This window comes from Falco biarmicus, chromosome 2 (assembly GCF_023638135.1).
Source record: "Falco biarmicus isolate bFalBia1 chromosome 2, bFalBia1.pri, whole genome shotgun sequence".
NCBI classification, from domain to species: Eukaryota; Metazoa; Chordata; class Aves; order Falconiformes; family Falconidae; genus Falco; species Falco biarmicus.
In genome coordinates this window covers 122,554,334-122,578,603 of record NC_079289.1, presented here as the reverse complement: position 1 = coordinate 122,578,603, position 24,270 = coordinate 122,554,334, and the positions used below count along the sequence as shown (strand labels likewise).

Below are 24,270 nucleotides of genomic sequence, written 5' to 3'. Positions count from 1 at the left end.
CAGCAGCGCTCCACCAACAGGGCCGGCTGCAGTACCCAATTAAGTTTCGCTAGGTGGCAGCAGCGCTCCACCAACCGGGTGGCTGCAGTACCCAAATATATTTCGCTAGATGGCAGCAGCGATCCACCAACAGGGCCGGCTGCAGTACCCATTTATATTTCGCTAGGTGGCAGAAGCGATCCACCAACAGGGCCGGCTGCAGTACCCAATTATATTTCGCTAGGTGGCAGCAGCGATCCACCAACAGGGCCGGCTGCAGTACCCAAATATATTCGCTAGATGGCAGCAGCGATCCACCAACCGGGCCGGTTGCAGTACCGTTTTTATTTCGCTAGGTGGCAGCAGCGATCCACCAACCGGGCCGGCTGCAGTACCCTTTTATATTTCGCTAGATGGCAGCAGAGATCCACCAACCGGGCCGGCTGCAGTACCCAAATATCTTTCGCTAGATGGCAGCAGCGCTCCACCAACAGGGCCGGCTGCAGTACCCATTTTTATTTCGCTAGGTGGCAGCAGCGCTGCACCAACAGGGCCGGCTGCAGTACCCAAATATATTTCGCTAGATGGCAGCAGAGATCCACCAACCGGTCCGGCTGCAGTACCCTTTTATATTTCGCTAGATGGCAGCAGCGCTCCACCAACAGGGCCGGCTGCAGTACCCATTTTTATTTCGCTAGGTGGCAGCAGCGATCCACCAACAGGGCGGCTGCAGTACCCAAATATATTTCGCTAGGTGGCAGCAGCGCTGCACCAACAGGGCCGGCTGCAGTACCCATTAAGTTTCGCTAGGTGGCAGCAGCGCTCCACCAACCGGGTGGCTGCAGTACCCAAATATATTTCGCTAGGTGGCAGCAGCGCTCCACCAACAGGGCCGGCTGCAGTACCCATTTTTATTCGCTAGATGGCAGCAGCGCTGCACCAACAGGGCCGGCTGCAGTACCCAATTAAGTTTCGCTAGGTGGCAGCAGCGCTCCACCAACCGGGCGGCTGCAGTACCCATTTTTATTTCGCTAGATGGCAGCAGCGATCCACCAACAGGGCCGGCTGCAGTACCCATTTATATTTCGCTAGATGGCAGCAGCGCTCCAACAATCGGGCAGCGCAATGCGCAGAAACGACGTGACGCCAAAGGGGCGGGGCTTCCGGCCTCGTACGTATGGGCTACGCATACGGCCCCGGAAGGTGGGTTCATTTCCGGCCCGCGCGGCGCGCTGGAGTGGCTGTGGGGGTGCGGAGCCTTCGCCGGGAACCTGGAAGAGTTTCGGGCCGGGACGTGCGGCGGCGCGCTGGGTGAGCGCTCGGGCTGAAGGGCGGCCGGGGGCCGGCGGGCAGCGGCCGAGTCGGGGGGATGTGGCGGCCCGGCGCTCGGCCGCGGCAGGGAGCGCCTGGTGCCGGCGGCGGGCGGGCTGAGGCAGGCGGGCGGCCCGGCCCGGGACCGGCGGGGCTGCCGCCGGTTCTCGTCTCCCCGGCAGGGACGGTGGTCAGCGGGCTCCTCACGGGGCTGCCCTTTTTTGGGTGGTTTTTTTTTTTTTTTTTTTTGTCTCTCGGAGCCGCGCCGCTACCTCGGCGAGGAGCGGCGGCGGGGCGGCCCCGGTGCTCGCTCGTGGCGGCGGCGCCGGGAGAGGGGTCGGCCCGCGCCGCCCCGCCGCCCACCCGCCGCCGCCTGCGGGCTGCCCGGGCAGCCGCCGCAGCCCTGCGCGGGGCTTTGTCTTTCCCCCAGCCGCTGGCCTGAGCCGTGGCAGCCGGCTGGGGCTGCCGGCCCCCGCGGGCCGCAGAGAGGCTGCCTCGGGCCTGCGGTAACGCTGTCGCGGGGGGGGTGGGGGGTGGGGGGGGGGTGGGGGGGGGGTGGGGGGGGGGGGGGCGGGTGTGTGTGGCTCAGGAGCCTCTTCCCGCCCCTGCGAGCGGGCCAGAGCAAGAAAAGGCAGCCGGCAGCGGAATCCCCAGCCGTCGCCCCCGACTGCTGCTTTCTCCGCAAGCCTTTTAACCGCCGGGGAGGGCTGGGAGGCAGCGGCAGCTCAGGTGTCTGGCTGATCTTGTGTCGTGACAGTCAGCTCCGGGGCCGGAGCAGCCGAGGGGAAGAGGCCTTTTGATTTGCTTCCCAGTGAAACGGGGGTCTTTTGTTTTTCCTTTGTCCCTAGGTTCGTCTGGAATTGTACATTGACAAATCAAGGGGAGCGGAACCGAAGGTCAGTCGAGATGTTACTTTTCCCCGTGTGCCTTGTGCTTGTGAGTCGGACTGCTGACTACGGAGGGATAACCTTTGTACTTGCCGAGGGCCCGCGAGGCTCCGTGTGCCCGCTGCTTCCGAGTGCTGCGCTGCGGCTCGGGCAACGGCCGGGGAGGCATTGTCGGTCCCTCGTGGTTACGCAGCCAGGCCTGCTAGGCGCTTGAAGCAGCGCGTCCGGTCGGGCAGTATTATTTTTCTAGATTGTAAATGAGCCCGAGGTATAAACCCGCTTACGTTTCTGTATGGCGGTGTACTTTGTCAGAGAGCTCAGATGTACTGATGGAGCTGGCACAGAGTTCCCTTGGGACTCCAGATTTGACCGTCTTGTTGAAAGGCTCCAGAGCCTGCTTTGAAAGTCGCTTGACAAAGCACAGCTTTGCCGTGATTTTTATACTGGAATTCCGACTGTAATGCCCATGCCACGTGTTAGCCTTTCTCCAGCAGCTATTAAAAGCAGAATGAGCGTTAAGAATCTGATTGCCTTTTAACTAAATTCAAAACAAAGCTGCGGGGTGAAGCGACTGGAAGCGTCCTGCCAGTCTGACGTGGGTATCGCTGCCGTGCGTGTTTTCTGCCTGTCTACTGATGGCCCCTGCCTCTTGTTGTGCCCCGGTAATTCCTCTGGGGAAGGCGTTGGGCTCTGACTGCAGCGCACCCCGACTCCCTCCTGACCCCTGCGAGACGTGATCGGTGTTTGCCTTCCTCCCCTTTCACAGGGCCTCGGCTGTTGCGTGCAGAGAAGCTGTCAGCCTTGTGAGAGAGCACGCCGCCGGCAAGCACATCGTGGTGCTTCGGTACCGAGCTGAGGCCGCAGGCGTCCGTCTTTTGTTTGCGAAAAGGGATCGCGAGGAAAGGTGCTGACATTGGAGGGGGAAAGGTGGCGGGAGAACAGGTAGGAGGCAGCTTTCAACCGGTTTTAGGCTTAACTCCTGTGTTCCTGAGCAAGGTTCTGGGCTTCGAGGGGTTTGCTTTTGGCTTTTTGCCTTCAGCGCGTCCTCCGTCACCGCTGTCGGCGTGCGCTGAGCTGCTGCTTAGGGAACTGTGGCGATACAGACCATGTGCGTGCCAACCGTCCTCCAGGCTATAGCTGTATTCTACCCTAAAAAAAGCTTTCCGTAATACTATGCTTCTGTTAGGACGCAATTTTCTCGAGTTCCCCCCACCTCAGGGTGATTTTCCCACACCCCTAACCCCAACCCCTAAGCCCACCTGCAACACCCCGTTTTCTCCTAGGCTTTTAGGAGTGGCCTGAGAGGTGCTTGCAGGGTATTCCATTTTGCCTTAGACAGCTTAGGAGACCAACCACATGCCTGGAGATCTGTATCTATCCTTAGGCTCCTAGTGGGATTCACACAAAACCAGTATGTGTGGGCACGTTCTCCTAGCAGCTCGGTGTCTTTTTGCTGTTGCAGAGGTGATTTCCAGGCGGAGCTGACCAGTGGGGTTCTCTGGCTGAGGGGAAGACCAGCAGTCAGCTGGTGGATGTGCTTCTGGAAGAAATAGCAACGGGAGCTCTAAGAGAGGGAAATGGCTTCCCTGCATGGGTATGTGGAAGCTTTCTTCACTGCTTGTTTCCACTGAGATTAATTGGTAATAAATACCCATTAGGAAGGTGGGAGAATTACTTTCGTGGCCGGTGTCTTCAAGATTCACCTTCTTCTTAGTGTAAACACTGATAACTTTAAAGCCAGGGAAACTCAGGTGCACTAGAAAAGCTGAAACGGTGAGCATACTGAAGACATAGCTGAAGTAGCCACACTTTACAATGATGCCACGTGAACCACCGGACATGCAGGTATTTCTAGTGGGCTCGAGCCCCTGCTAATGCTGCGCTATATGGCCAAGTCAAAGGAACAGCTTCCTGCTGCTGAAAAGCCTCATCCTCCTCCCCTCTCCCTGCCCCGGTACTGGTGGCCGTGACCGGGAAGTGTCCAGCAGAGCAGTATTTGGGTTTTCCCGGGTTACTTCTCTGCTGACGAGATTAATGCAGACAAGCGCCAGAATGACTAAGTAGCAAGACTACATTGTAAGGAATGACTGCTTCTTGTGGCATGAGGAAGTTCATTCAACTCACAATGTCCCATTGCACCGTACCCCAGCACATGGGGGAAGCAGGCAATGATACAGGGACAAGGAAGCGTTGCAAGAATCCTTCACGTCATACTAAGCACGACTGTATCCAGAGGTTCTCTCTGGGATAGAGTAGCATTTCTTTGATCCTTCGACATCTTTTCCTCAGCCTTTCCAGAAGCTTGAGCCGGTTTCCCTGCCATTCCTGAAAGGTATTTCCAAGGAAGATCTTTCCTTTTCTGGTTTTGTTGGGCAGAACCTCTCAGAGAGTCCCATTTTTTTTCCACCCTGGAGCACTCGAGACAAGTTGCAAAGGTGCTGACAGATGTGTTTTGTAGTACTGCGAGACCCACGCAAAAGACCTATCCCTAATATAATCCCTAAATCCCTAAAACAAATGTAATCCTTAATTAAATCTCTAATCCCTAAAACCTAAGTAACGTCAGTTTAATTCTTTGCATAAGGATAAGTTGTCAATGAGGTCTTCAGTGCTGTACCTGCTTGCATCAACTAGTTCTTGGATTGGCTCTTTCCTTTTCAGGAGAATGGGATTAAATTAGGGATTAAATTAGTTTTATAAGACTAGCTAGGTTTATCAGACTAACAAAGCTGGAGTGCCCACCACAAGCTCTAACACCTGAAGGCCCTCTGCAGACAATGGCAGTGCAAGCTTGTGCCTTTTCTGTGATGGGAGTTTTTCCCATATTCTTTCTCTCTATTTCCACTTTTCACGTGGAAATTCCATTTCTCGGAGAGCCGCGTTATTTTCGTGCACGTTGAGAGGCAGCTCCTGTGCAGACCGGAACACATGTTCGGTGCTAACACAGCTGTAATTTCTTTCAGGAGGAGGCGGGGAGCGCTGAAGCTTTCGTGGCCAAGCCCCGGAGCCAGGATGTCAGGGGGAAGCAGGAGTATCTGAGCCAGCTGAAGAACAAGCTGGGAGATCTACTGTAAGTATGGAGGGAAGGGGCTGATGGGGACAGTAGCTCAGGACCGCGCGTGCAGAGGGAACCCCGCAGTGGACGCAGTGTGCGTGGCCAGCGCAGGCCTCCCTGCGCTACAGGGCTGTGCCCGTTGCAGTGAATGCCGAGACCTGGCTGAGCCCGGCTCTGCGGAACACTGCGAGCAGCAGTCCCCGACCCAAAGAACTTTGGCGTGGCAGACAGCGAGCAGAGATCAGTTGTACCACTAATCCCCTTCGGTACAGTGCTCCTCTGTCGCGACGGAGGGAAGACACAGTCAATCAATATGAGTGATCAGCAGACTTTGTTTATTGTACCTTACAGTCACCTTTTATGCCTTGTTATAATTAGCTCATATGTATTACAAAAGTTAAGCTCATTATTGGTGAGTTGCCTAAATATCAAGCCCACCCCTAGTTTCTCTTCTGTAGTTATCTGTTCCCACCTGCAACATTCTTTTCCCACCGAAATCTTCCTGTTATTGTGTAACAAGAACAGCCAAAGGCAGTGTATTTGTGCTTTACTTCAGATAAGCTGAGAGCGATGCGCATTTTTGTCTAGCCAGCTAGACTATGTTTATGTGAACTTTTCCAGCTAGCCAGTTATCCACACTCCTCAGCTCTCCAAAAATAGCGGTAAAATCCTGTACATCTTCAGAGACTGGTTCTGAGGAGTGGGAAGAGCAAATAGGACTGACAACTGGTGCAAATCTGAGAAATAATTCCACCTCAAAACAAGAGGCAATTACTGCATTGAAAAAAAGTCTGGTGCCACACCGAGCACCGAGGAGAACGCCAGAGGTGGGCAGGTGCCTGTGAAGTGAAATCCTGTCCAACGTGGGCACTGAATTAGCAAGAAGTACAGTTCTGTAATAAGGGATATCAATGCACAATAGAGTGAAATTAAAGTCTTCCCAGGTTATCATGAATCTAAGATTTCTTAACTTCCGGTCAGTTTGACGTTTAGCATTCACCAGTCTTTATTGCACATGTGTTTAACAACGGGATGCTAGTAGAGGCAGAGATGACTGTATCAAAAGACATCTCTGCTCTGCATTTCGGGCAACATGGATTCTCAGTGTGACACAAGTAAGTAAATGTTCTTTTCACATACCACAACGTAATGGTGACTGTGTTGTTTTGGAACAGAGGGGGGAAGGCAGATGATCTGAAGACTGCTTTCTGTGCGATTGATCCTGGTATCGACGATCAGACGCTAGATACCTACGTTGACCTGCCGGATCAAGAAGATGTGCCTGTGGAAACTGCACTCGAGAGGCTGCTTGCTGGATATGCGAGACGAGTAGGGCCCTCGCCCAGGGAGGGAAGCACGACAGGCTTTGGAGGGGAGGAAGGAGACTTCCAATAATAAGAATAAATGGACTGTTTGATCTACGGGTTTGGGTGCCAAGCCGAGAGTTGGAGTTACTGCGTTAAATACTTCTTCCCATTGCATATGGAGGTACAGCTCGTAAGAGCTGAGTGGGTGGGCTAGCTTGAGCTATCGGAAGCACTTTCATCTTAAGCAGCACAGCACTCCGAGACAATTTTACAGCCTCTGCAGAGTCATTTTAGCTCAGCAAGACCTGTGGTGGGAGGCTGCCTGATCCCCAGAGAGAGGCTTCACACCCCCGGGGCGCCGAGGCACTTCAGGGTGTCAGGCGCTCTGCTTGGTGACACAAGAGCTGTGCTCCACAGCCATTGCTGGAACCTGAGAAGCCACCGTCAGGCTCCAGGCTGCAGCGTGGCTGCTTTGGCCCTTGGCCCTTACAGTCCCTTGTCTCAAAGAAAGAGGGTTTCAAAGATTCCTTTGCAAAATAAGGTGCCGGTTGCAAGCAAAAGGTGAGGTCAGCCCACACGAAGTCTGCTATCGTGTCTGTCCCCGAGGAGACTTTTGTCTTGGTGTGGCTGCTGTTGTCCAGTATGAAATCACTCAACAGACGTTCAAGTGCTGCCCCACGAGTAGATTTAACCAAACTCTGAGCTGCAAAAGTCATCCAAGCATAGAAAAACTGAAATCAGTCCCTTGCTGCGAGGAAGGCACCACGTGCCCTTTGGTAACTTTACTCAGTCGTCCCTACTCATAGTGTCCGCTTTGCCCTGCACATAGCCCTCTCTAGGGAGGGGAGGGAGGATTCTGGAAACAAAAAAGACTGTAGGAAAACAGCTCTGCTGTGGTCATGCCTGAATTGCCGAGTAACTGGAGCAAACCTGAGAAGCAAAACCCTTTCTTTTTCTTGCGATGTAGGCATATGAAAAGTAGAAAGGGGTAAGCTGAAATCCAAAGACACCTTCCTGATAAAGCACTAGTTTTGTAAACTTGCCAAAACTGATTGCATTTGTAAAGCAGGAAGGCACCGTAGCTGGTGTGACACAGCATGTACCACCCAGAGGTACGAGGCCCTGGGGCTTTCTGCCTTAATACTCGACCCTGGTGCCAGGCACTTCCAACACAAGTCACAAAATAGCAGGAAAGGACCTCCACCAACCGGGCGGCTGCAGTACCCAATTATATTTCGCTAGATGGCAGCAGCGCTCCACCAAAAGGGCCGGCTGCAGTACCCATTAAAATTTCGCTAGGTGGCAGCAGCGCTCCACCAACAGGGCCGGCTGCAGTACCCATTTATATTTCGCTAGGTGGCAGCAGCGCTCCACCAACCGGGGCGGCTGCAGTACCCAATTACGTTTCGCTAGATGGCAGCAGCGCTCCACCAACCGGGCGGCTGCAGTACCCATTTAAATTTCGCTAGGAGGCAGCAGCGCTCCACCAACAGGGCCGGCTGCAGTACCCATTTAAATTTCGCTAGGTGGAAGCAGCGATCCACCAACAGGGCCGGCTGCAGTACCCAATTACATTTCGCAAGATGGCAGCAGCGCTCCACCAACAGGGCCGGCTGCAGTACCCAAATATATTTCGCTAGATGGCAGCAGCGATCCACCAACAGGGCCGGTTGCAGTACCCAAATATATTTCGCTAGGTGGCAGCAGAGATCCACCCACAGGGGCGGCTGCAGTACCCAAATATATTTCGCTAGATGGCAGCAGCGCTCCACCAACAGGGCAGGCTGCAGTACCCATTTATATTTCGCTAGGTGGCAGCAGCGATCCACCAACAGGGCCGGCTGCAGTACCCATTTTTATTTCGCTAGGTGGCAGCAGCGCTCCACCAACAGGGCCGGCTGCAGTACCCAATTAAATTTCGCTAGATGGCAGCAGCGCTCCACCAACAGGGCCGGCTGCAGTACCCATTAAAATTTCGCTAGGTGGCAGCAGCGCTCCACCAACCGGGCGGCTGCAGTACCCAATTACGTTTCGCTAGATGGCAGCAGCGCTCCACCAACCGGGCCGGCTGCAGTACCCATTTAAATTTCGCTAGGTGGCAGCAGCGCTCCACCAACAGGGCCGGCTGCAGTACCCATTTAAATTTCGCTAGATGGCAGCAGCGCTCCACCAACAGGGCCGGCTGCAGTACCCATTTAAATTTCGCTAGATGGCAGCAGCGCTCCACCAACCGGGCAGCGCATGCGCAGAAACGGCTTGACGCCAAAGGGGCGGGGCTTCCGGCCTCGTACGTATGGGCCACGCATACGGCCCCGGAAGGTGGGTTCATTTCCGGCCCGCGCGGCGCGCTGGAGTGGCTGTGGAGGTGCGGAGCCTTCGCCGGGAACCTGGAATCGTTTCGGGCCGGGACGTGCGGCGGCGCGGTGGGTGAGCGCTCGGGCTGAGGGCGGGCGGGGGCCGACGGACAGCGGCCCAGTGGGGGGCATGTGGCGGGCCGGCGCTCGGCGGCGGCAGGGAGCGCCTGGTGCCGGCGGCGGGCGGGCGGGCTGAGGCAGGCGGGCGGCCCGGCCCGGGACCGGCGGGGCTGCCGGCGGTTCTCGTCTCCCCGGCAGTGACGGTGGTCAGCGGGCTCCTCACGGTGTTGCTTTTTTTTGGTTGTTTTCTTTTTTGTCTCTCGGAGCTGCGCCGCTACCTCAGCGAGGAGGCGAGGAGCGGCGGCGGGGCGGGCCCGGTGCTCCCTTGTGGCGGCGGGGCCCGGGAGAGGGGTCGGCCCGCGGCGCCCCGCCACCCACCCGCCGCCTCCGGGCTGCCCGGGCAGCCGCCGCAGCCGTGCGCGGGGCTTTGTCTTTCCCCCAGCCGCTGGCCTGAGCCGTGGCAGCCGGCTGGGGCTGCCGGCCCCCGCGGGCCGCAGAGAGGCTGCCTCGGGGCCTGCGGTAACGCTGTCGCAGGGGGGTGGCTCAGGAACCTCTTCCCGCCCCTGCGAGCGGCCAAGAGCAAGAAAAGAAAGCCGGTAGCAGAATCCCCACCCGTCGCCCCCGACTGCTGATTTCTCAGCAAGCGTTTAACTACCGGGGAGGGCTGGGAGGCAGCAGCAGCTCAGGTGTCTGGCTGATCTTGTGTCGTGACAGTCAGCTCCGGGGCCGGAGCAGCCGAGGGGAAGAGGCCTTTTGATTTGCTTCCCAGTGAAACGGGGGTCTTTTGTTTTTCCTTTGTCCCTAGGTTCGTCTGGAATTGTACATTGACAAATCAAGGGGAGCGGAACCGAAGGTCAGTCGAGATGTTACTTTTCCACGTGTGCCTTGTGCTTGTGAGTCGGACTGCTGACTACGGAGGGATAACCTTTGTACTCGCCGAGGGCCCGCGAGGCTCTGTGTGCCCGCTGCTTCCGAGTGCTGCGCTGCGGCTTGGGCAACGGCCGGGGAGGAATTGTTGGTCCCTCGTGGTTACGCAGCCAGGCCTGCTAGGCGCTTAAAGCAGCGCGTCCGGTCGGGCAGTATTATTTTTCTAGATTGTAAAAGAGCCTGAGGTATAAACCCACTTACGTTTCTGTATGGCGGTGTACTTTGTCAGAGAGCTCAGCCGTACTGACGGAGCTGGCACAGAGTTACCTTGGGTCTCCAGATTTGACTGTCTCGTTGAAAGGCTCCAGAGCCTGCTTTGGAAGTCACTTGACAAGGCAAAGCTTTGCCGTGATTTTTATACTGGAATTCTGACTGTAATGCCAATGCCATGTGTTAGCCTTTCTCCAGAAGTTATTGAAAGCAGAATGAGCATTAAGAATCTGATTGCCTTTTAACTAAATTCAAAACAAAGTTGCGGGGTGAAGCGACTGGAAGCGTCCTGCAAGTCTGACATGGGTATCGCTGCTGTGCGTGTTATCTGCCTGTCTACTGATCATTCCTGCCTCTTGTTCTGTTGTGGTAATTCCTTTGGGTAATGCGTTGGGCTCTAGGTATAGTGCATCTAGACTTCCTCCTGATCCCCCGAGATGTTATCGGTCTTTGCCTTCCTCACGTTTAACAGGGCATGGGAAGGCCAGAGACACTGGAAGCCTCGGCTGTTGTGTGTGGAGAAGCTGTCAGCCTTCTAAGAGAGGACGTAGACAGCAAGCGCATTGTGGTGCTTCGATACCGAGCTGATACCACAGGCCTCAATCTTTTTTTTTTGTGAAAAGGGATCACAAGGAAATGTGCTGATGTTGAAGGGCGAAAGGTGGTGGGAGAAGAGGTAGGAGGCAGCTTTCAACCAATTTTAGGCTTAACTCCTGGGTTCCTGAAAATGGTTCTGGGCTTTGAGGGGTTTGCTTTTGGCTTTTTGCCTTAAGCGCGTCTACCTTTCAGGGTAACGCTTCCGTGGAAGTTGGAAACTGTTCTTCTTGAACACCAAACTAAACCCCGTACCTGGGAGGGCCATTTGGTGTGCTGCACAGTGTGTTTTATTCCCTGTCGGTCACTTGACCCTAGCTGTACATGCTCTCCCGGTTTGGCACGTTCTTACCCAGCTGGCTGAAAGATTCCGTCTTTTCACTTCCTCGGCTTGCCACAGGCCATAACAAATGTGTGTTCATAGACCGCCTTCCTTGCTCGCTGCTTTCAGATTTGAGCATCGATGCCATGGACGGAGCAGGAGAGCCTCAGCAGGACGTAGAGTACAAGCCGTTTAAACAGTGCTTGGATAAAGCTGCCAATCGTGTGACTCCAGAAGCAGAGAGACACGGTAAGATGCTATTCTGCCATTCTTGGATGGATGCTCTCATAGTCTTTCCATTACCGTATGCCTGCTATGAGATTCATGGGAACAAAGGTTGGCTGAATTCACAGCATTTTAAACACCACAAACTATTGAAAAGTTTATAGGACACAAATCTATTACACTGGCAGATCAGACAAGCTCCTCTGTGTGTGTATATATACATTATACTCGGTACTTTTGCGAGGCAAGTCTTTGCCTGGTCCCTCTGAAAGTGGGACAAGGACTCATTGATGCATTTCAGGAGCAAAGCTGCTGAGTGAATAGGCTTTTCCTACTAGAAATCAAGCAGCTGCTCTGGCAAAATTTGACTCTGGTTGCATTTTTGAATCCTAGGAGGCTGACAAACGGGACGAGCTGGTTAGAGGAAAAAGCGTCTCTCCAGGGAAGGCTCCGCTGACTTGACCCTTAAGCCTAAACTTGTGTCTTACTATGTTTGCTTTGTGTGTGTTAATGCATACCTGATAAATCAACTGAAATCTATTAATCAGTTACAAGTTGAGTAAGTGGTCCTTGGCTACATAAACCTCTCCTCTGTATTTTTTGACATGTTATGGCTTACTGTTCTACTTCAATACAAACCGGGAACGATTCTGGTAGTGTTACAGTCTAACGGTAATACTGCAAGACTTTGTCTTCCTAAAACGTGAGCTCCTTATTATCTGTTCTGGGAGATAGTGTAGTTCTGTGTATTGGCATGAACTGAATTTGCTGAGTTGTTGTAACTCAGATTTAAATTTTCTGTTCTTAAAAGCTGAAAGGCTAAACTAAGCCAAGAGCTGAACAATGGGTAGGTACAAGAGCTCCTGTTGTCACAGAAGTGTGGTGATAGCATTCTTACTGTTGTGTCACTTAGCAGCCTTTCTGTATTCAGAGGCTGTGGTGTGATGAATGTAATGTCTGGGGTCAAACCCCACTTTTCTGTATCTAATTCTCTGTTAACACATGTAGGCCTCCTGCCTTAATTGTGTTGACAGCCTCCACTGGGATTATTCGGTCTGAACCGGTTGCTCTCGCTCCTTATATTATCAACGGAGAGGAAGAGAAACTTGCAGGGAGCAAACAGTCTCATCCAGGAGAGGCATTTTGAAAGCGATCAAATTGTATTGCATGCAGCAAAGCAATTTCTTCTGCTGTCTGGTAAAAGTATATGGCTAGTTTGATTTCCACCACACATGTGGCAAGTTAGATTGGAAGTGTACACCCATCTTCATGAAACTCCATGGTTATCAGTTTCTGTTAGTAACACTTGATGTTCAGCCATTTATTTAAATGGCAACTATAGCAGTATTGCCTGGTAAAGGAAAAATGCACGCAGACGTGGTTACCACTGGGCTTGCTTTAGTCACGACTCAGAGCTGGGCCACCACCCCAATGAAAGATTTAAAAGGGAGTGCTGTGGGTAGCAAGGGTCCAAGGGTGGGTGTCACTAGGGAAATTTCTGGGGGCGCTTGTTAGGCACTTGGACGTTTGTGCATCTCCATTCTCATCGGGTCCGCAGTTAACATATGCGCTAGGTTTGCACGGACATTCAAAGGTGTAATGTAGCATGTGAGCTTGGTGCATTGAAATCTTCCAGGGGAGGGTGTGTATGATTGCTAGCAAGTGTCGGGGAGGACTGATGTCTAATATCCATATCCTTTTCATATTCAAGGTTAAAATTTTAATAACCTTTGTCTTTTGGAGGATTTTGGAGTGTGGGCGTTTTTGTGGGGGTTTCTTTGGTGGTAGGTTTAGTGCTTTATTTTTGAACACGGCTTGTTTTCATGGATGCATACATAGGACCGCTGTTGTTTATTGTATTAAGGGTTTTCTTACCCTGCCTGCTCAACCTCCCAGTTACTTTCTCCTTCCTTTTCTGTGATACCTTTTTATTTCCTACAGCAGCAGTTAGTTCCCTCCCAGTAGACTTGATTCCTTCTTCTTCTCATTTTTATGTCCACTAAAATACTCTGCATAGAACAGTTGTTGTCAACATCGGTATGTGATGATGGCTTTCCACATGACTGCCTGTGAGGAAGAGGGGAAATTCATCTCTCTTTTAGGACAGTATCTGCTGGTATTGTCACTTATGAAAATGAGTTGCTTGTTGTCTATCTTATTCAAACAATAATTTGAAAATCCAACCACCAGTATGACTACTTTATTTGTATAGATTCAGGCCTTTTAATGAAAGATTACTGTCTCCTGCAGGTAGCTGGAAATTTTCACTTTGCACCAGGAGAAAGTTTCCAACAGTCTCGTGTACATGGTATTTTCTTTTCCTGCTTGTTGTGACCTTTAGCTTCTAAGTGTTTCTGACCATTTCCTTTTAACATCTTTGCATTGCTCTCCGTGATAACAGAAGCACTGCTTCAGGAGGGAGGACGTTGGTAAACTTTTGTTAGAGAGGTTTAAAACCATCAGGAACAACTAGAAAAGTGTTTTCTGAAGGTGCTGCCACATGGGTGTGGGAGAACATGGAGGAGAATGGGTCCGGGCAGTCTCTCAGCCTCACTTGTTCTACAAAACTTTGCTGCCCTGCTGCAGAACAACCTCAAGTACGGTGTTCGATCTGGGGCCTGAATATCAGTATCTCTGGAAGGGATATTTTGGAGAAAAGCTCTTGAGAATTTTAAAGCAATTCAGAAGTTTTAGAGTAAAATTTCAGTTGTGAAGGACTTCCTCAAGTATCTATAAATACTCAGTGGCCAGAACAACAGTGGTAGTTTACAGAATCATAGGATGGTTTGTGTTGGAAGGGACCTTTAAAGGCCACCTAGTCCAACCCCCCTGCAGGAAGCAGGGGCATGTTCAGCTAGATCAGGTTGCTTACAGCCCTGTGCAACCTGACCTTGAATGTTTCCAGGCAAGGGGCATCTACCACCTCTCTGGGCAACTTCTACTAGTGTTGCACCACCCTTATCATAAAAAAAAATTTCTTCTCTGTATCTAGTATGAATCTGGCCTCTTAGTTTAAAACCACTCAGCCTTATCCTATTGCTGCAGGCCCCACTAAAACGTCTGTCCCCATCTTTCTTATAAGCCCCCTTTAAGTACTGAAAGGCCACAATAAAGTGTCCCCAGAGCCTCTTCTCCAAGCTGAACAGCCCCAATTCTCTCAGCCTGTCTTAGGAGCGGTGCTCCAGCCCTCTGATCATTTTTGTGGCTATCCTCTGGACCTGCTCCAACAGGTCCGTGTCTTTCCCTTGCCAAGGACTCCAGAGCTGGATGCAGTACTCCAGGTGGTGTCTTATGAGAGGAGAGGGGCAGAATCGCTTCCCTTGACCTGCTGGTCATGCTTCATTGGATGCAGCCCAGGATATGGTCAGCTTTCTGGCCTGTGAGCACATGTTGCTGGCTCGTGTCCATTTTTTCATCTACTGGTACCCCAAAGTCCTTCTCTGCAGGACTGCTCTCAAGCCCTTCATCCCCCAGCCTGTATTGATAAGGGGGGGGGGGGGGTGTGCCCTAAACCAGATGCAGGACCTTGCCCTTGGCCTTGACCCTCATGAGGTCACATGGGCCCACTTCTCAAGCAGTGCACTGGGGGAACATGTTTTGGAGAGCCATAACTCCAATTATGTTACAATGGGTCACGTACAATGTAACCAGTGTAACAGGTTAGTTAATGACTGGCAGCAGAAAAATCATCCCAGCTCCCATGCTCTTCATGGGGTTTGCTCACTGTCACTCTTTCTAGCCCAAATTCCCTTCCACATAGTTTTTATTAGTATCTATCAGTGCTATTTGTCGTAAATTTTCTGGGGTCCCGAGCTGCTACTGCATCAAGGAAAGCTGTAAATGATGCTGCATACAAACAGGTGATGGACAGATGGGCTTAGAAGAACTGTGGGATCCCATACAACTTCTCTATAGCTGGATAAAGGATTGAAGTAGAGACCAGACCTTAAAGTTACCGTCTTGATCACTGTTGGACCTTTTCACAGAACTTCCAGCTCTCGTGTCTGTAGGAGATTATGTGTGTAAAGCAAGTGGTGGTTGTTTCTTTAGGGCCCCCCTCCAGTGCTCCTCTTGATATTCCTGCTGACACAGATTTTCCTCTCTTGCTCTATTTCAGTTCACCTGCTGGTATAAACTAGGCAGTGGAGGGTTTGTTCAAGCTGAGCTTGTATATGATAACAGAAGCGGCACCCAAAAGCATATTCATAGGCTGAGAGGAGTCATTAGTATGCAAAGTGAAGCTTGAACTTAAGCATCTCCACATGTGACCCACAGAAACTAGTTACAAAGTGAAGATGTGCCTTTAGTTAAAGGTCAGATCAACTGACTTGGGAAACTACAGGGATACTTTAGACAGGTATAGCTGAACAGCAGGCTTTCCTATCAGATCTAGATATTCAGTCTACCTGTGTATCATTATTGTTGTCTTACCTACTCAGTATGAACCTACCTATCTACGTATGCTATAGGCATTGCATTCAGATTGAATATCACAGAAGGCAAGCTGACTTGAAATGTGAATTACTATGTTATGTTCTACTTGAGCCTCCAGGACAAGCTACCTTGTCTTCACTCCTGCTTTACTCTGAGTGAACTAACTTGGATTACTCAGCCTGCATTAAGAACACGAATTTCTAGAAATCATAGGATTCTAGCTCTCGCTGGGGTGGGAGGGGAAGGATGGAGCTGTCTACCCTCTTGCCCACAGGAGGATGTGTGATGCTCCCAGGACAGTTTTTTTCCAACAGAGGGGCACATTCAGGTGCCAGCCTGAGAAACGGCACTGGGCTCCTGAGGTGGGATTTGTTAATGTCTGTCCCTGGAATGGGGCCAAGCAGAGCCCCATCCCTCCACCAACACACTGACATCAGTGCCCTTCCTCCTGCCCCAGGCATGAGGCATGCACAAAGCTGTGGGGTTTGCCCTGAGGTGGGAATGGAGCCCAATCTTCCAACCCTCAGAAAACCACCCACCTCTGGGTGCATCCCTCCACTGCCACCAACTCTTCCCTCTCCCGGGGGCAGAGTGTTCCCACTGCAGGAAATCACCACAGCCCCAAGCCCAGCATGGTTGCAGCCAGGCAAGCTGGGGCTGAGTGGGCAACTGCCTCCCTGTATTTGCAGTTATGGATCCAAGACAGGTGATGACTTTGCGGCTGCCACTTCACAGCTGCTATATGGTGGCTGTGGTAGGTCTATCCCAGGATGGATTTAATCCCAGCTTCTCCATGAGCCAGCATAGCCAGGAGCAGGGAAAGAGCCATGTCCAGGCAGGGGGCAGCTGTGTCCTGCCCTCCGCTCAATCCTCCCCTTGGCTATAGGGATTTTGGCATAGTCTGGTGCTCCAAGGTGCTGTCCCCAACCCACGGAGCAACTCCTGCCCCAAGCAGAGGAGAAAACTCCCCTCTGGAGCCAGCACGGGCAGGTAAGGGAAGTCTCTCCAACTCGGCCATCAGACCCAGGAGCCAAGGGGAGGCGAGGAGGACTCTGCAGGGCAAAGCCTCACTGGCAGTGGGGCCACCTCTGTCCCCCTCCCCATCTCGCCCGCAGGGACCATGCTGCACCCAGCCATGTAGAAGCGAAGGGTGCTGGAGGTACAGAACACCTGCTCCTCTGTGAGGGGGGGAGTAACACAGACACCCAGGGCATCTCCACAGGGTCCAGCCATCGGTCAGGAAACACTGGAGAAGCACAGGTAGACAAAGCACAGGCAGCCCTCTTTCCTTGTAGAGACCAAAAATGTGCCTTGAAGGGAGAACAAGGTGCAGGAGGTACGAGAAGCAAGCCCTGTGCCAGCACCACTGGGCTTGGGAATACACAGCAGTGGTGGTGATGGGAGCACTGCATGCCATGGTCCAGGGCTGAGCATCCCCCAGCCACCCCTGCCTACCTGATGGCAGGGATGCAGGGCACAGACCCTGGCTCCCTTTCCCATCCAGCTCCCTAGAAAGCCTGGAGGACAAGAAGGGGTGGGTGGAACAAAGTGACCCCACAAATGTCACCCCAATAACTGAGTGCATCTGCAGGCTCCTACCTGAAGCAGCCACTTCCTTTGATGCCTTCAGAGCTTCTTGTTTCACAACCTTAATAATAGCGGCAGCAGCAAAGGTAATGAGTGTGGTTAAGCAGATCTATTAACATGTCAGGGGATAAATGAAATGTAATTCTTCTGAAGCATGAGCAGCAGCAGACGGTGGCAGGAGCGTGGCCTGCAGGAGCGGCTGCTCTGCTCTGCTGCAGAGGGAGCCCAGGGGGGCCCTCAGTCAATTGCTTCCCATTGCAAGCACCTGCTGGGGACTGCAGGGACACCTCAAAACGTACTTTGCTTGTACTTGCCTGTGGAGCCCCAGGTCCACGTGCACATGGGATGCCTCGTCATAAGATCCACTAGGAGCAGGTTGGGGTCTCCTTGTGGGGAGGGGCTGGAATTGCCTCCCGAGTGCCACAGCCCTCCAGAGGCAGCACATTAGGTACCCACCAAGCTTGCAGTGAACCTGCACTGCAGCTGCCACCTTCACAGCTCTGGATTACACATGCTGCAGAAAAAAACAGGCACTGGGTATCCCTCCAGCATGTCCTGCCCATTGCCCTCCCTTGGAGCTACCTGGCTGGCACAGGATGGTAGACCTGCTCTGCTCTCCTGTCCCCAGCACACCTCCACAGTGCTTGGGTAGGCGCTCTCCTCCTCCCCCCAGGACTTCCCTTTTGGGCTCCTGTAAACACCATGATGCCCTGAGAGCACTCGAAGCAGGCAGGCATGCTCGCCAGCTCAAGCAGCCAACAGCAGCTCAGCCTCAGCTTTACATGCTGGGTGCATGCCTGCCTCAGCATCTCAGTGCCCTTCTCCCAGGAGCAGGTTGCATGGGCTGGGATTCTGCCACCTGCTCAGCCCCAAAACAGGTGCTTGTAGGGCCAAATGCAGCCAAGGGATGCAGGGCTGACACTGCAGGGGTGACCACAGGAAGCCACCAGACACAGGCAAGGAGCTGCATTTCAGCCTGGCTTGAGGGCTCTGTGCTTTAAGCACTTGACCCAGCATTTGCCACCAAGGGACAACAGGTGCGTAATCACCTGGCCAGATTGCCCTGCTATCTGCCAGATGAGCGACAGGAGGTATTTCAACATGAACCAATCTGGCAGAGAAACCCAGCTCCCAGGGCAAAAAAACCCGCTTCAGAGACTAAAAATATAGTGGCAGAGGGAAGCCACCGAGGTCCCTCCTCTGCTCTGCCTGCCCCTCTGTTCCTGCCCACCACCCTGGACAGTGCATTCCCCCAGCACTGGAGCAGCACGATGGAGCAAAGCCCCAGGATGGTGCCCCCAGCAAGGAAATGAGTCATTTTCCTGGCTGAAAGTGGCTGCAATTGGAGAATTACCTTTCCCACAGAATCCAGTCCGCCATGACATACCCCTGTAACCATAGATCAATGTTTGTCGTATGCTCTTAAACTTATGCCCATTAATTGAACACGTTACTGTCCAGCAACAGAGGCAATTTTGTGGCTCATTGTAAAAGAGCAGAAAATGATGCCAGAGTGAATTCAGATGCTACAAAACAGATCACAGTGGGTGGGATGTGGTTCTTAGGAAAGAACGTCTTCCTCTCCTATGCCCACTCTGCAGCCCAGGCCTCCCAGCGACACAGGCATCATTTTGGCACCCTTGCCACAGCTCCAACACCTTCACCAGAGCCTGGCTGCAGCCTCCAGAGCACAGGGACCATCATCATGACCCCACACCTAGTCCCAGCAGTGATGCTGCTGCATCTACATGGCTCCAAATGTGCCGGATTGCATGGCTACTGCGGCTGCTGTTAAAAAAATAGTGTTACTAGTACTGGGCACAGGCAATAGCTACAAAAAGCAAACCCTGAAATCCAGTACCCCCTCAAAATGACTAAGTAAAAGAGCTAAAATGTGCTCTTAGAAAAAAACCAAAAACGTAACTTTAAGCACATTTCATGATTTTAAGGGTTGCCAGTGCAGTGGCTGGTCTGGCCTGGGAGCACTGCTGCAAGTAGGGATACTCAGCACTGCATTTCTCTCCCAGTTTCTCTGCCAGGAGTCCGCATCAAGCCATTCCCACCCACCCCAGCTGTTTTGCGCCAACAAATGTACACGTCCACTTTACACAACTTCATGCAGGCTGCAGGGAGCAGCAACACCTCAGGACCTTCATAAACATCCAGCTTAGCAGAACCCTTTGACTGCAGCCCCACAAAGCTCTTTAAGCACAATCCCTACGCTGCAAGCACCTAGCCCAAGTCCAGGCTTAAATCCCTGCCAAAGGTGGGCCGGCAGACATGATCCAGGGAGGACACTGGTTCCTTTGAGTCTTTAATCAAAAGCCCATGTTTTAACTTCCTCACTAAACAACGATATTCCCATTTAACAGCAGTAATAATCCAACAAGGAAAAGGGAGTTTAATGGTACCTGCTTCTCCTCAGGAGGCAGTTTACTCCATTCACTGCCCATCATCCTGGTGATGTCTGGGAAAGGGACTTCAGGCCTCTTCACTCAAAGTTGCTCTCTATGCTCATGCATGATTCGCATATACCCTGTGAGGTGGGGCTGGGTGGCACTGGTGTCCCTAAGGGGTTTCTTTCTCCCTTTGGCCCAGCCTCCTCGTTTAGTTCTTTGCTGCTGCAAAATGAAAATCAAAGACAATTCAGATTGAAGGAAACAGATTACCGCCTCTAGAAGGAATAAATTCTCATGTCCCAAACACTTGCATCAGGAGCAAGTTGCTGCAATACATCTTCTCATGGATGAAAGCTTCAAACCTTACTTTAGAGCAATCCTGACTTTTCTTTAAGAAAAGCCAAAGAAGCCTCATTGTGTAAAGATTTTTGCAGTATCTCCTGGTCCACAGGAATAAGATAGCATTTGCATCAGCTACTGACTGCAAAACTGTGAGGACTGATAACCCATGAAATTACCATCCTAGCTAGTGCAACTGCAAATTTCTTTTTTTTATTTTTTAGTTATTTAATTTATTCTCACCCTCACATACCCTTCCCCTGCATTGTTTGCCTCAGTATCATGTTTGGACAGATTTTGTGTCTTAGTTAATTTTTAACTAGTTATTTTGCCCCTTCCAAATCTTTCACCTTTGTGCATTATGTGCCCAAAATGTGGGTGAAAGGACAGGATATAGGCTTTTCTATTCTAATTTATAGGCTTTCTTTCCAACTAATCACTGCCAATAGAGAGATGAACAAACTCCAAAGCAGGGACTGTTTTGAGATTTGCCTGTGGCACACTGTGTGCTCACAGGAATAACAAAATTTACCACTCATCCTCTTGGCTGAGAGCTTGAAGAAGAAAGCCTGAAAAACAGGGAGCCGGACAGAGAGCACCTGACACAGCAAAAATACCGAAAGGCCACAGGACAGTGTGAAGAATGCAAAAAGAGTGTTGTCCTAGAGCCAGAGAGAGATAGAGAAGCAGGGGGCAAGAAAAAAAACCAACAAAAAGACACAGGCTACAGGAGAAAGGGACGACCTAAAGGATGGGGACAGGGAGCCTCTCAGAGCAAAACAGCAAAGGAAGGTACAGGGCAGCAAACAGAACCCCAAAACAGTCACACCAGCATGGGAGAGAGGGAGTCAGGGGAGGGGCAGGGAGGGATCGTGACACACAAAAGGGGAGACTGGGCCCTGAGAGCCCAGGACTCACTGCAGCTCCTGCTGTCAGCGCTGCCAGGAGAATTTGACTGCTCAGACATGGTTCTTCTTCTTTCTCCCCTCCCTTTCTCTCCTGTAACACCGATCACTTGGGTGTCCTCCCCCAGAGAGGATACACAGGTGTGTTCCAGTTCTCTGTTCCAGTTCCTAGACATGTAGCCTTGCATGCTACCCATGGAAGTAGGACAGAGGGAAAGAGAGAGAAAATTATGAGCGGGGAGCAGAAGAGATGGATTGAGAGAGAAATCAAATCAGAGGAACAAGGGCAGAGACAGAGAGATACAAAGATGGGGATCAAGGCAGAGGGATTAGGGGGCAGTGGCGGGGGAAAGAGACAAGAGATCAGGACAAAAACAAGGAGAAAGGAAAACAAGCCCTGGGCTGCAGGATGGGGAAAAGAGGCCAGGGAACAGCACACAGGGGAATAATGACAATATGAGCCGGGTAGGGGGATGTGGTGAGGAAGGGCAGGACAAGCAGCAGAATGGAAATATGCAGACTAAATGTTAGATAGAGGATGCAGGACTGAAACAATAAGAGGAAAGAGACAGGGAGATGGAGGAAAGACAAAAGCTCCACACCACAGGGTGGAAAGGGAGTAATTAAAGAATAGGGACAGAGTACCGGCCAGAGAGAGGTGGAGAAAGGCAAAAGATTGCACAGACTACAGGGCAGAGGGAGGCATTCAAAAACCAGGAACAGGGAGCCAGGCAGACAGCCACATAGAAAGGGGAATGGAAAAAAAACCAGCGATGGGCTACAAGACAAAAAGGGAAGAAAACAGTGGCAGGGAGCTGGACAGAGACAGAGAGAGACAAATTGCATAGCACTCCAGGACAGACAATGTGGAATTAAAAACTGGAGAAAGGGAGCCAGACCAAGGAAAAAGTCCACACAGGCTACTGGGGGCTGTTAAAGAAAATGTATTTTTAGCTAAGAAATTTAAAGAACTGAAGCTGCTAAATGGCAGAACCAGGCCTCGTCCCTAGTATAGCCCTAATCCAAGGCTGGCTTAAAACCCAGTCCAATTAATCAGTGGCAGAATAGAGAAACAACAGATAATCAACTTGTGTATACAGGTGCTCGCAGAAACACCGGTGTTTTCAGAAAAATTGGTATATGTGAATAGGAATTGCTTGTTCAAAGTGTGCTTGAAGGAGTGTGTGAGTTAAAGCTGGCAGAAAGAAGACCACGATCCAAGGAGGAGCTTGGAACCGAGGCAGAGACTGGAACTGAACAGGTAAATCAACTGGTGATGGATTCGCAGAACTGACAGGACCAAAGGAAACGCCTAAAAACTTCAGACGTTGACTAATGATAAGTGTATGTAAGTTGCGCTGCATCCCTTTGTTCTCTGCCACTCACTGGAGTGGTGGCCCAGCTCTGAGTTGTGATTAAAGCAAACCTAGTGATACCCACGTCTGTGTACATTTATCCTTTAAAAGGGGCAGAGAGAGGAATTAAGAACTGGGGATGAGTAGCTGGACAGAGAGGGACGGATGAAAACAAAAACTGCTGTGGGGTACAGGTGAGAGAGGAACAATTAGAAAATGGGGGCAGTGAGGGGGACACAGAGATGGGGAAAAGTAAAAAGTGTTGGGCTATGCAGCAGAGAGGGAGTAATTACAAAACAGGGATGGGAAGCAAGGAGGAGGGAGATGAAGAAAGGAAGGGGGATTACAAGGGGGGGTGGGGGGGAGCTGGGGAAGGAGAGGTGGAGAAAGAAAACTGAACAGTGACATTGCTATGAGGCCAGGAAGGATCACCCTGGACAACAGGGACAGGGAGACAGAGAAAGAAAAAATACTGATGGGCTACAGGACAGAGAAACAGTGAAAAAAGAAAGGGAGCCAGCGCCAGGCAGAGAGATAGGGAGCAAGGAAAAACAGCCAGGGGCAATGGGGCAGAGGGAGGGAGGAAGGAAAAAACGGGGAGACAGAACCAAACAGAGGCTGAAAGAAAATGATAGGAACAGGCTACAGCAACAAGAGGGAGGAATGAAAAGACAGGGACAAGAAGCCAGACCCAGTGTGACACTTAGAGGAAGCCCAGCAACAGCTAGATGGCAGAGAGGGAGCATTAAACAAACAGGGGCAGGGAGCCCAAGAGAGAGAGACTGAGAAGTAGAGAGGGAGAACACAACAAGCCACAGGGTACAGAGGGAAGGAGTCCAAAAGAGGGGCCAGGAGCCAGACTGAGAGAGGCAAAGAGAGCTTTGACAAGAGAAAGGTACCACTTAATGTACTCACTGTTCCTCATCCCAAGCGAAGGTATACAGACAACATGCTTCTCCAAAAGTACTCCAAAAGTACTCCAGAAGTACAAAAGATACTCTTAAAGAGTATCACGTTTTCCTACCCCATGCTTTCACGATGTCACCTTTAAAAGCAAACAAAAAAAACCATCTGTTGTGGTGTTGGCTCAGGAGATTTCCGTGCCCAGGGGAATCTGGGAATTCCGCAGTAGTAAGTGCTAGTTTGGAGACAGACCTTTCGAAAGGTTCCCCCCTCCCAATGCCTCCCTGGCCCCTACTTAAGGATATTTACCTCCCGCCCCCTCCCTTGCATATCTCCCTGGTCCTAATACTCGGCCACCCCCAACGAACACCCCGCCGCCCCCCTCCCTCGCCCCCCTCGCACCTCCACCCCACCCCCCCGCCCCTCGAACGTCTGCTTGGGCCCCCCCGCCCCGCGGCCCCCCGGCGACACTCCACCCCCCTGCGCCGGACACTTTTCCGACGCCCCCGGACATCTCCTCGGCTCCCTGTCCACCCAGACGCCTTCCCGGGGCCCACTCCCGACCCCGCCCCGCACCAAACGCTTCCCCTAGCCCCCCGGACATGTCCGATCCCCCTGCAGACGCATCCCCGGGGGCCACCCTCGCCGCCATCCCCCCAGACTCTTCCATCTCCCCGCCGCCCCCCCAAACCCGGACCGTCTCCCCGTCCCTCTCCCCGGACCCTCGCGCCGACAGATCCGTCCCGGGCGGGCTCACCCTCACTGCCGCGCCCACCGCTCCGCGTTACCGTCCGCCTGATCCTGTCTGGCCGGGGCTGCAGTACCGACATTTGTTCGCCAGGTGGCAGAAGCGAGAGCAGCAGCGACGCCCTCTGCGCATGCGTGGGACAGGGCCCGCTCCCGGGCGGTATCCATGGGCGGGGTTTGTGTCTAGGGGCGGGCCTGTTGTGGAGCACTGCCGACCTATGGAGTGCGACGTCTGGAGGACTGATGGGCACTTCTGGTGTCCAGGAGGACTGACGCCCCATAGAGTGCCACTTCTGAAGGACTGCTGCACCATAGAGAGCGGCTTCCTCGAGGACTGATGGGTAGCTTTGGTATTCTGGAGGACTTCCGG

The 24,270-nt window shown here is 52.3% G+C and overlaps 2 long non-coding RNA genes across 7 annotated transcripts; one reads left to right on the top strand and one right to left on the bottom strand.

Annotated features, from left to right (window-relative positions):
• The first annotated feature begins 3,125 nt into the window (after window positions 1-3,125).
• LOC130144342 (uncharacterized) lies at window positions 3,126-6,654 on the top strand. Of its 3 annotated transcripts, none has more exons than XR_008820088.1 (3): window positions 3,126-3,771; window positions 5,141-5,247; window positions 6,408-6,654. It is a non-coding gene; the product is annotated as an uncharacterized LOC130144342 (long non-coding RNA). The 3 variants fall into 3 exon arrangements; XR_008820089.1 differs by lacking the exon at window positions 6,408-6,654 and adding an exon at window positions 5,854-6,182; XR_008820090.1 differs by lacking the exon at window positions 6,408-6,654 and adding an exon at window positions 5,378-5,802.
• A 12,724-nt stretch (window positions 6,655-19,378) lies between these two features.
• On the bottom strand, window positions 19,379-23,988 carry LOC130144343 (uncharacterized). 4 transcript variants are annotated; one of them, XR_008820094.1, is made up of 4 exons: window positions 23,911-23,988; window positions 23,162-23,295; window positions 20,909-21,084; window positions 19,379-19,873 (listed from the first exon to the last, which is right to left on the bottom strand). It is a non-coding gene; the product is annotated as an uncharacterized LOC130144343 (long non-coding RNA). The 4 variants fall into 4 exon arrangements; XR_008820092.1 differs by having other exon boundaries at window positions 19,384-19,873; window positions 23,166-23,295; XR_008820093.1 differs by lacking the exon at window positions 20,909-21,084 and having other exon boundaries at window positions 19,385-19,873.
• Between the last annotated feature and the right edge of the window lie 282 nt (window positions 23,989-24,270).